Here is a 12,107-nt window from a genome sequence, read left to right as displayed (position 1 = left end):
ACACACGCGAGACAGATTATCCGTCGTAAAAAAGAAAAAAAAAAAGAAAGAAATCACATTTGAAATTATCATTGAAAGTGGCCACGTTTTTCGGGGCATGTCTTGATGAAATAATTTCAGTTCAGTTCAGCATGATTGGATTTCATCTTTTCCAGTATTCTCAGTACTCTCGTTGTAGTACCAATTGCCGGCAGATTTTTTTTTTAGTTGTTTAGAGTTATACATTCCTGAACGATGTTTTTCTTTTCCTCAAAGCTAGCCATAGAACCAGCGCTTTCTATAAAATCATGACAATAAGAATCCAGCATATCGGTTCATCTTCGGCGCGATTAAAGTTCGGGAACTGGCGATTTTTTATTGCCGTGATCAAGAAGGTTAACACCAGATAAGGCGTGATATTTCAGCATACCAGTCACGATATCTAATCGAATCTAAGATTGAAATGGCGTTCTGAATTCTTTCGGTTCCAGATAGAAAGAAACAGAAAAAAAAAAAAAAAAGAAAGGATGTGATTGATTGCCATTCAAATCTGAAGACCGCGTGGAGAAAGTGTTCCGGTTTACATTCGGCAAATCAAAATGAACGGCTAAAATTAATCCATCGTCTGGTTTCATGCGCGAGATCACGTAAAAGGCAGCCATTCTTCTTAGCATGGTTTCTCTCTTTTGCTCTCTCATTCGCGCACGGAAATTTCTTCGTACGGGAATTTTATGAAGCGAAGGCGGCTGCAGACCATTTTCTTTGTTTAGTTCATGTTCGTAGGCGCAAATTACAAACCTAACACTTGGAGCAACATTTCCACTACTCTAGAGGGGCATAAACTGTAGACAGTGCACGCTTTCTCATTTATCCAATCGCTCGCAAACACATTGCATTGCTAGTCTACAGTGGCAATACAAAGTGACGTTTCACCATGCACGTCGAAGTTCATTACCAGTACCGCGCCAGCATCGACCGGCCGGCGAAGCGACGAGCTCAGCAGCGCATGCGCAAGGCCCGACACCACCCCAACCGAGCTTCCCTGCTTATCGGAGAGAGCAAGTGCGCGTGAACACGGGCGCGTCTGAGTATCTGGATTTAAAAAAAAAAAGAAAAAGAAAGCGTTTCCGAGATATTGACAAAGACAAGTGGTCGCGGTCGCTCTGAATCTTATCGTATTATAGAAAACGTGGGATGGCGGCGCTTCCTCGAGGGTCAGAAAGTACAATCGTCGAACTAGGTGGCAAGTGGAGTACATCCTTTTTCTTGGAACGGTTTGCAATTGACTGCTTGAATGTGCCGACCACGCGTCGCGGGTCGCGTATAGAGCCAACCGTTGGCAAGCACGCGTCTAGCGTAGCAGCAGAACCGATCGCGGTTGCGATAACCCATCGTTGGCAGCGAAAAAGAAAAACACCCACACGCAGTTTGTAGCAATAACCGTACAAATCAATGTGGTTTTAAATATAGCTTCACTGGTCACCCAAGAAGGGCACCGAAACTTTCTCATGACGCACACCGCTGTAGTCCACAAAGAACAAAGCGCACAAAATAGATATGATACAGCCGCACCGCATTATTTCGTGTTTTCACCATTTCATTACTTTCGTGTGCATGCGCGCTAGGGCCACGCAGGCCAGGAGTAAAAGGCACGAAAAAAAAAAAAAAAATGGTACGCAATCCTAAGCTTTGACTTGACTGCTGTGGCACTCGCATTTGTGTTCTTTACCTTAGGCGAACGCAATGCGCAAACTGAACTGGAATTTCCAATAATGGAAATTCCTGTTTGGCTCATATTTGCGTTTTTCGCCCGAGCAAGCGCTTCACTGCACTACGCTTTGCCCCTTCAACGTGGCTACACTGCCCGGCAGGCGTGTTCTGCGTAGGGCCGAACCTGCAGGCAAAAAGCATGGGCGCCGCCATCTTGTTGAGAGCGGCGCCAGGGACACAATCGCGCCTAGCTCATTGAGTTTTCCCCCAAAACTGAAAAAAATTTGACTTCATTAAACGAGAAAGATGCCACGAGTGTCCCAACAAAAAGCTTTGAGGATTACCGAAGGGTAACTGAGGGCGACGCAACGGGCTCTGGAAAGAAGGATGATGGGTGTGGCGTCACGGGGGGATCGGAATAGAGCAGATTGGGGTGTGCGAGAACAAACGCTCGTTAATGACACCAAAGTTTAAACCAGGAAAAACAAATGGGCATGCGCAGGGCATGCAATCTGGGGGGAAGATAACCGGTGGCCATTAAGGGTTACAGACTGAATTCCGAGAGGAGGGAAGCGTAGCAGGGGGTGGCAGAAAGGTAGGAGGGCAGATTAGATTAGGGACTACATGGCGACAATCGGCACCTGACCGGGGTACTTGGAGGATCATGGGAGATGCCTTTGCCCTGCAGTGGGCGTAGCCAGGATGATGATGATGATGATGTTCATGATGAAAAGGTAGCAACAGGTCTTCGTAACATACAGGTTAGAAAGATGAGGCACCTTTTAACCCTTGAATATATTTCGCCACATTCGGGCATACGACAAGTTTGTTTTCGAGGCGCTCGGTCCCACTGCTGCGAAAATGTGTACACAAAGGCTGCACAGTAGTTGCCAGAAATCGGGCACTCTATTTTTCTTTCATAGGGAATCTTTCTTCCACTTGGGCAGCGGATTTCGGCGGCAGGGCGAGCTTGCGTGGGCGCGGTGGTTTACGGATCCAAGCGATAGTGAACTCCAAAATCCAGTGTTGGCTTTGAGTGGGATTCATATTGATTGCGAACCCCACGGCTAATCCTACCCCCCATCCCCCCAAGTGGCTCTTTACAGGAGACAATCATTCAGAGACATCGGACAAATAGGAATTCTGGTTCTTTCTTTTGCTTTCATTAATTTTTCTCGAAGCCCATAACTAGAAATTTGCTGGAGCGGCTGTCCCATTTGCGACGCAACAAGTGCGACGCTACACACAGATGGAGTGGCAGTTTAATTACTCTCGTGGTCCGCGAACCGGCATCGTTGCGTGTAGTATAGGAATGGTGCGTGTCAAGTCAGTGCTCGCGTTGAGCTTGTGCTCTTCATTTTGATTGAATGAAGTCTCACCTAAGTGAGCGGGGCCGATCCCGGAGGTAGTGCAATACCGGGCCGACCTGCGGCGGAGGTGAAGCAGGCTTCAAGCACTCCGCCAACTTCCAAAAATAGGTTTAATATCGTGGGTCCATATAGAACCCGTATCAGATATTAAGCTGATAAGAACAGATACTACACTTTGATCTTAGCCAAAAGGCCGAGAAGCGATGTCCTTCACTTCACTTCATTGTACTACTGCCTTGTGGGCGCCCTGCCGACATGGGTAACCTCAGCAACAGCGTGGGCAATATTATAAAATTCAGCCTGTGTACAGACTCAACGCTCCCTATCTCACGGATGAATTCGCAACGCCTCAGTCTTTCGCTGTTAACGAAACGCTGTCGCGTAGAAACGAGACCCGAGTGCAAGCTTGCTTGTAACGCGAAACCAACCAAGGCAACCTCGTAGAAAACGGAACAGGCGAGCGGAAAAAAAACGCGCCAGGGGAATGCTTACTTCCGTCTGAATGCGACCGCTCAAGGTGACCTTCCTTGAGGGCTTCGTTTCAAGCCCGTGTGCAATTGTAATATACTACGCGCATTTCCTTCATTTCTTTTTATTTACCGCAAGGCCCACTGAAAATTTTGATACGGCACAGGCCGGGACGGATCGCAACGTGTCGAATCGACCGGTAGAATTAGGTAGCATGCCCCATGTACGAAGACGAGCAACATAGAAGTGAATGACAAAATAAATATAGAAAACGCTGCACACTCCTTCCAACCGGAAACATAGAGGGGAGAAAGATCGCCATCTGAAACACAGGCATTGTAAAAAAAAGAAAAAAAAAAGTGCTACCTCATCATCTTTACCATTACCGTGTGTGTGTATGTATATATGCATGTGTGTGTGTGTGTGTTTGTGTATTTATATATATATATATATATATATATATATATATATATATATATATATATATATATATATATATATACGCACACATGCTAGCATAGCTTAAACGCAGCTGGAAAGCTCAGCCTTGCACAAGAACCACCCCCTGTCGCAAACCCCTTTGAAACATTCAAATGCCAAACACGAGTAGAGCGAGGTCGTTCGAACCTGGCGCCAAAACGCATTGGCGCCATCTGTGTACGGAACTAGGAAAACCTGCGGACTTTGCAATACAGAAAGAAAGGTAGATGGCGTGAGCTAACGCTCCATTGCATACTAAGAACGAGAGTTAGTGAATAATGGCAGAAACGTCTTGGGAAGAGAAAAAAAAAAAAAACACGCAAAAGTTGTTGGCTTGTGCAAGCACTCTATGTTACAGCGATTAAAGAGCATAGCATCTTCTACAACAGCAGCTACAAAAAGAAGAAGAACGTGAGAGAGGGAGAGAGACAGGCGTGTTTCTTTGGAATGCAGAGCATGCAGCACATACTATAAAGTGCCAAAGAGACGGGGAAAGCAGATGGCGCGAAGGTGTATGTCCTCAAAGCTTGAAAGCAATTTCTAAATTACATGTACCGAAGTCCACCTACTCTCATCAGGTTGCTCCCGCCTCCAGTTGCGTTTAAAGTGAAATTACAGTCGCCTCAAAGGCAGACAGAGAGAGAGTGAAAATAGGTACACTTGCTTCGCGCAGCTGCAGCCGTTCAAATTTTACAGCAAGAGCACTCCCGAAGCAACAAAGTCCGCTGCCGCCTGGGCGCAATGCGCTCGCTTCAGTAAATTGCCGTGCTGGCCTCGGCAACCAAGAGGTGTAGTGCGGCAGACTGCTGCATTGTAGCACACCGCAAACCGTGCAGACGTAAGCGATCGCCTCGACATCGCTGCGAGCGCTCGAAGAGACAAAGTCCGAAACCACGTGTGCCGGGGCGGTGCGAGCGCGACGCCTTTGACGCAACTTTTGCGTACAAGCCGCCGCACCGCCACGACGGAATCGCTGGCATCCCGCACGCAGCTGCATTGTGTCACGCCGGCAATCGTTGAAACACCACGCAGTCGTCGGCGTCGGCCCCGACATGGTTGCGAGCGCTGGAAGAGACAAAGTCCGAAACCGCGTGTGCCGGGGCGGCGCGAGCGCGACGCCTTTGACGCAACTTTTGCGTACAAGCCGCCGCACGGACACGACGGAGCCGGTGTCACCCTGCAGAGGGCTGCACTATAGCACGCCGGGAACCGGCAAAGAACCGCGCAGACGTCGTCGTTGGCCGCGGCGTTGCCGCGAGCACGCGAAGAGACAAAGTCCGAAAGGACGTCAGCCGGGGCGTCGAGCACGCCGCCCGCACTGTTCGCACGCGTGCTCGGAAATGGCGAAGGGGCCGCGCTAGCGTGCCTTGAATCGGTGAGCGGCGGTACCGCGGCGATCGCCAGAGCTCGAATCCGCCCTGCAAAAGCCAAATATTGGCGCTCGGCTCGGCGCAGTACGCCGCCCGCGTCGCACGAGTACGGCCCCATGGAGGTCTGGGCACTTATCGCTGCTACTGTAAGGGGCCGTACGGCCCCGGCCGACATTGTACCGTAGTGCGATTTTCGGCTTGCGCGTGCTCGTGGCGTAGTCCGCGCACCGTTCCGACGTCGACAATCGTGCCCACGACTACGCGAGCGCTGGAAGAGACAAAGTCCGAAACCGCGTGTGCCGGGGCGGCGCGAGCGCGACGCCTTTGACGCAACTTTTGCGTACAAGCCGCCGCACGGACACGACGGAGCCGGTGTCGCCCTGCAGAGGGCTGCACTATAGCACGCCGGGAACGGCAAAGAACCGCGCAGACGTCGTCGTTGGCCGCGGCGTTGCCGCGAGCACGCGAAGAGACAAAGTCCGAAACGACGTCAGCCGGGGCGTCGAGCACGCCGCCCGCACTGTTCGCACGCGTGCTCGGAAATGGCGAAGGGGCCGCGCTAGCGTGCCTTGAATCGGTGAGCGGCGGTACCCGCGGCGATAGCCAGAGCTCGAATCCGCCCTGCAAAAGCCAAATATTGGCGCTCGGCTCGGCGCAGTACGCCGCCCGCGTCGCACGAGTACGGCCCCATGGAGGTCTGGGCACTTATCGCTGCTACTGTAAGGGGCCGTACGGCCCCGGCCGACATTGTACCGTAGTGCGATTTTCGTCTTGCGCGTGCTCGTGGCGGTGTCCGCGCACCGTTCCGACGTCGACAATCGTGCCCACGACTACGCGAGCGCTGGAAGAGACAAAGTCCGAAACCGCGTGTGCCGGGGCGGCGCGAGCGCGACGCCTTTGACACAACTTTTGCGTACAAGCCGCCGCACGGACACGACGGAATCGCTGGCATCCCGCACGCAGCTGCATTGTGTCACGCCGGCAATCGTTGAAACACCACGCAGTCGTCGGCGTCGGCCCCGACATGGTTGCGAGCGCTGGAAGAGACAAAGTCCGAAACCGCGTGTGCCGGGGCGGCGCGAGCGCGACGCCTTTGACGCAACTTTTGCGTACAAGCCGCCGCACGGACACGACGGAGCCGGTGTCGCCCTGCAGAGGGCTGCACTATAGCACGCCGGGAACCGGCAAAGAACCGCGCAGACGTCGTCGTTGGCCGCGGCGTTGCCGCGAGCACGCGAAGAGACAAAGTCCGAAACGACGTCAGCCGGGGCGTCGAGCACGCCGCCCGCACTGTTCGCACGCGTGCTCGGAAATGGCGAAGGGGCCGCGCTAGCGTGCCTTGAATCGGTGAGCGGCGGTACCGCGGCGATCGCCAGAGCTCGAATCCGCCCTGCAAAAGCCAAATATTGGCGCTCGGCTCGGCGCAGTACGCCGCCGCGTCGCACGAGTACGGCCCCATGGAGGTCTGGGCACTTATCGCTGCTACTGTAAGGGGCCGTACGGCCCCGGCCGACATTGTACCGTAGTGCGATTTTCGTCTTGCGCGTGCTCGTGGCGGTGTCCGCGCACCGTTGCGACGTCGACAATCGTGCCCACGACTACGCGAGCGCTGGAAGAGACAAAGTCCGAAACCGCGTGTGCCGGGGCGGCGCGAGCGCGACGCCTTTGACGCAACTTTTGCGTACAAGCCGCCGCACGGCCACGACGGAGCCGGTGTCACCCTGCAGAGGGCTGCACTGTAGCACGCCGGGAACCGGCAAAGAACCGCGCAGACGTCGTCGTTGGCCGCGGCGTTGCCGCGAGCACGCGAAGAGACAAAGTCCGAAACGACGTCAGCCGGGGCGTCGAGCACGCCGCCCGCACTGTTCGCACGCGTGCTCGGAAATGGCGAAGGGGCCCGCGCTAGCGTGCCTTGAATCGGTGAGCGGCGGTACCGCGGCGATCGCCAGAGCTCGAATCCGCCCTGCAAAAGCCAAATATTGGCGCTCGGCTCGGCGCAGTACGCCGCCGCGTCGCACGAGTACGGCCCCATGGAGGTCTGGGCACTTATCGCTGCTACTGTAAGGGGCCGTACGGCCCCGGCCGACATTGTACCGTAGTGCGATTTTCGTCTTGCGCGTGCTCGTGGCGGTGTCCGCGCACCGTTGCGACGTCGACAATCGTGCCCACGACTACGCGAGCGCTGGAAGAGACAAAGTCCGAAACCGCGTGTGCCGGGGCGGCGCGAGCGCGACGCCTTTGACGCAACTTTTGCGTACAAGCCGCCGCACGGCCACGACGGAGCCGGTGTCACCCCTGCAGAGGGCTGCACTGTAGCACGCCGGGAACCGGCAAAGAACCGCGCAGACGTCGTCGTTGGCCGCGGCGTTGCCGCGAGCACGCGAAGAGACAAAGTCCGAAACGACGTCAGCCGGGGCGTCGAGCACGCCGCCCGCACTGTTCGCACTCGTGCTCGGAAATGGCGAAGGGGCCGTGCTAGCGTGCCTCGAATCGATCGGCCGGGGGCCCCGTAGGGCGACAGACAGGCAATTGTGCAGGAAACCGTACTGGCCATTGGCGAGAAATTGCCGTTCGCGCATTCGGTGGACGCGCTGCGCTTTCACGACTTCGGCATTGTGCTGCCGACGTAAGCTTTCAATCTTGCTCGCGGCGTTACGAGGCGGCACGATTTTCGCCAAACGCTCGTCGAAAGTGGCACGAGTACGGCCCCATGGAGGTCTGGGTACTTATCGCTGCTATTATATGGGGGTCCCAGAGAGCAGTCGCCCCCAAAGCGACCTGGGTGTTTGATATGCGGCGGGCTTCGTGCCCGTCAAGCGTGTCCCCGGTATCGCTCCCGTGGATCCCACAGCTGACGTCTGCAGCCTCATCCGCTTGATGCGTTAGGGGCTGGTTGTCGGACGACGCTTTTTCCACGATATCGAAGTGTGTTCCGCATCGTCCTCGGACGAATCAAATACGAAAGCGCCGAAGGCGCGGGCGTGACCCGTCGCCTAGCGGCTTTGCCGTCTCGGCTACGTTGCAAGTGTCGGTCGGTCCACCAGTGCTGCGGGCTCGAGAGAAACCGCAAGCCGCGATCGAGTCGACACAACCGGTCTATCGAGAATGTTGCGTGCTTCTTGCCGCGTGGCGATACCCGGCCCTGCGGGGAGGGCGCCGTTGCGAGCTCGAACGCCGTCGTCTCGGACTGTGCAAAGTGCTACCCTTTGCGAGAACGAAGCGTGTTGGGGCGCCTGAAGGTGGCCTCGGCATCGCAAAAACGGCGTCCGGCCTGCTTGAAAGGCTGGACGCGCAGTTGAACGATTACCTGGTTGATCCTGCCAGTAATCATATGCTTGTCTCAAAGATTAAGCCATGCATGTCTAAGTACATGCCGAAATAAGGCGAAACCGCGAATGGCTCATTAAATCAGTTATGGTTCCTTAGATCGTTTCTTCCTACTTGGATAACTGTGGCAATTCTAGAGCTAATACATGCAGTGAGCCTGAAGCCCTTTGGGCGACGGGTGCTTTTATTAGACCAAGATCGATCGGGTTTCGGCCCGTATTGTGTGGTGACTCTGGATAACTTTGTGCTGATCGCATGGCCACGAGCCGGCGACGTTTCTTTCAAGTGTCTGCCTTATCAACTTTCGATGGTAGGTTACTTGCTTACCATGGTTGTTACGGGTAACGGAGAATCAGGGTTCGATTCCGGAGAGGGAGCCTGAGAAACGGCTACCACATCCAAGGAAGGCAGCAGGCGCGCAAATTACCCACTCCCGGCACGGGGAGGTAGTGACGAAAAATAACAATACGGGACTCTTTTGAGGCCCCGTAATTGAAATGAGTACACTCTAAATCCTTTAACGAGGATCAATTGGAGGGCAAGTCTGGTGCCAGCAGCCGCGGTAATTCCAGCTCCAATAGCGTATACTAAAGCTGCTGCGGTTAAAAAGCTCGTAGTTGGATCTCAGTTCCAGACGAGTAGTGCATCTACCCGATGCGACGGCTCGGACTGAACATCATGCCGGTCCTTTCTTGGTGCACTTCATTGTGTGCCTCGAGAAGGCCGGTGCTTTTACTTTGAAAAAATTAGAGTGCTCAACGCAGGCGAGTCGCCTGAATAAACTTGCATGGAATAATAGAACAAGACCTCGTTTCTGTTCTGTTGGTTTTTGGAATACGAGGTAATGATTAAGAGGGACAGACGGGGGCATTCGTATTGCGGCGCTAGAGGTGAAATTCTTGGACCGTCGCAAGACGAACTACTGCGAAAGCATTTGCCAAGAATGTTTTCTTTGATCAAGAACGAAAGTCAGAGGTTCGAAGGCGATCAGATACCGCCCTAGTTCTGACCATAAACGATGCCAACCAGCGATCCGCCTGAGTTACTCAAATGACTCGGCGGGCAGCTTCCGGGAAACCAAAGTGTTTGGGTTCCGGGGGAAGTATGGTTGCAAAGCTGAAACTTAAAGGAATTGACGGAAGGGCACCACCAGGAGTGGAGCCTGCGGCTTAATTTGACTCAACACGGGAAAACTTACCCGGCCCGGACACTGGGAGGATTGACAGATTGAGAGCTCTTTCTTGATTCGGTGGATGGTGGTGCATGGCCGTTCTTAGTTGGTGGAGCGATTTGTCTGGTTAATTCCGATAACGAACGAGACTCTAGCCTATTAAATAGGTGCGGGGTTCCCAGCACCTTACAACCTTCTTAGAGGGACAAGCGGCTCCTAGCCGCACGAAACAGAGCAATAACAGGTCTGTGATGCCCTTAGATGTCCGGGGCCGCACGCGCGCTACACTGAAGGAAGCAGCGTGTCTTTATCCCTGTCTGAAAAGACTGGGTAACCCGTGGAACTTCTTTCGTGATTGGGATAGGGGCTTGCAATTGTTCCCCTTGAACGAGGAATTCCCAGTAAGCGCGAGTCATAAGCTCGCGTTGATTACGTCCCTGCCCTTTGTACACACCGCCCGTCGCTACTACCGATTGAATGATTTAGTGAGGTCTTCGGACCGATGTCCGGCGCGGCCTTTCGGTTGCGCCGGTCTGTTGGAAAGATGACCAAACTTGATCATTTAGAGGAAGTAAAAGTCGTAACAAGGTTTCCGTAGGTGAACCTGCGGAAGGATCATTACCGGATTGTGAAGGGTGGCGAGCGCCATTGTTTCTACCCCGTGTGGGTGAAGCAGCTCGCTGCGCCCGACGCTTTCCGCCGCTGGCCCCGCTTGGACGCGGGGACGGCTATACCCGAACATGCCGGGGACTGCCTGAATTTTGAGGGGCGCCCCGTGCCAAATTTGTTGCGCCCAGTGGACGCCGGCTGCAACCTTGGACGGTTGGCTTGGCCGCGCCCGCGGGTAGAAACGGCGTAACGCACACTGGGTGGGCTTTCTGTCCGCTTTGGCGCTCTTGCGCGGAATGGGAGTAAGACGACCCGACCTGCTGCTTTGCCCAGTACGAGGGGAACGGCGAAGCGTGCGGTCGGTCAAGGAACTGACGGTCGAGAGCTAATGCCGCTGCCGCTTAGTACACACACGGAACCGTGGTGCGAGCGCTCTCCCGTCCTCCGCGGCAAACGCTGCCGAGTCTGAAAAGTCTGGCGGCTGCCGGTCGCTTCCTGCGGCGAGTATGGAGTAACGACCCGACTTTGTTGCCGCCCAAGTACTAAAGGAACGGTGTGGCGCTCGGTCGGTCATGGAACTGTCGGTATGAGGGTGCGGCTGCCAAGTACGGAAGGAACCGTGGCCTAAAGTGCTCTCCCGTCCTCCGCGGCAAATGCCACCGAGTCCGAAAGGGCCGGAGGCTGCCGGTCGGCTCCTGCTCGTGACGCGCGAGGTGTCGAGATCGCGGTTTAATGCGACGACGTCTGCAGGCTATTCGCCCGCCGCCGAGGGAAAGGCGGCGTTGCTGCGAAGTACCGAAGGAAACGCGGCTTTGCTACGTCGGAAGCGTTCTGCGGTTAGCGGACTTGTGCGCTTTGGGAAGGCGCCGCACGTCGAAAGAGGAAGTACGGACAGACGAGGGACTGTAGTCCCGGATTCGAACGCACTTGCGGCCAGGCCCTTGCTGGCTTCGTCTTCCGCCTCAAGTAGACTTGTTGTGGCGCCGGCGCAGGGAGCCGTCCCTGGCACTGGCCGAGTGGTTTTGGAGAGCTGCGCGAGTACGCGCGCCGGGCTCTTGTCTTTCGTCTCAAGTAGGCTGTTGGATCAACAGCGGTTATGCTGCGGCGATCTGCCGATGCGAAAGTGTGTGTGTGTTTGAGGCCCTTCTATGAACCTACTGCTGACTGAAGCGAAGCACGTCGATGGGGGTGAAGCCCTGCCCGTGGCCGTGTAGCCGTTAAAGACTCCACAGCGGCTTAGCATCTGTCATGGCTCTGTGCTCTTTGCAATTTTTAGTGGAGCGATGTGAACGTGCACACGAGACACACGGGTCCGGTGGATGGTTGGCAGGTAAAACCGGCTTCGAGTGCGCGCAAACGGCATAAGGTGCCTCGAGGGCAAGCGAGGAAGGCGTGGGCGCAAAACACACGCGCGAGTAGCAGGAGTGGAGTGCCATTAGGCTTTCAGCTGCTGAGACGCGGCCGCCGAAAGAGCGAGACTGGAGGAGCGCACGCCGAAAGGCGCTCTTCGAAACCACACACAGGGAGACGCCACGTGCCTAAAACCCTGGTTGTACTGTACTGAATTGAACAAACTATTTTTCACGACTCTAAGCGGTGGATCACTCGGTTCTCGGGTCGATG

General features: G+C 54.9%; 3 non-coding genes across 3 annotated transcripts in view; 2 read left to right on the top strand and 1 right to left on the bottom strand.

The window, feature by feature from the left end:
- Window positions 1-3,072: 3,072 nt before the first annotated feature.
- LOC140215096 (U2 spliceosomal RNA) lies at window positions 3,073-3,264 on the bottom strand. The gene has a single exon (XR_011892016.1). It is a non-coding gene; the product is annotated as a U2 spliceosomal RNA (small nuclear RNA).
- A 5,417-nt stretch (window positions 3,265-8,681) lies between these two features.
- On the top strand, window positions 8,682-10,496 carry LOC140215097 (small subunit ribosomal RNA). Its single transcript, XR_011892017.1, has one exon. It is a non-coding gene; the product is annotated as a small subunit ribosomal RNA (ribosomal RNA).
- A 1,573-nt stretch (window positions 10,497-12,069) lies between these two features.
- Window positions 12,070-12,107, top strand: part of LOC140215095 (5.8S ribosomal RNA) — a 153-nt gene continuing 115 nt past the window's right edge. Inside the window, exon 1 of the ribosomal RNA XR_011892015.1 lies at window positions 12,070-12,107. This exon is cut by the window's right edge and continues 115 nt beyond it. This is a non-coding gene — a ribosomal RNA (5.8S ribosomal RNA).

The sequence above is a fragment of the Dermacentor andersoni genome, unplaced genomic scaffold (assembly GCF_023375885.2).
Source record: "Dermacentor andersoni unplaced genomic scaffold, qqDerAnde1_hic_scaffold ctg00000821.1, whole genome shotgun sequence".
In the NCBI taxonomy this organism is placed as follows: Eukaryota; Metazoa; Arthropoda; class Arachnida; order Ixodida; family Ixodidae; genus Dermacentor; species Dermacentor andersoni.
This window is presented reverse-complemented; position numbering and strand designations above follow the sequence as displayed.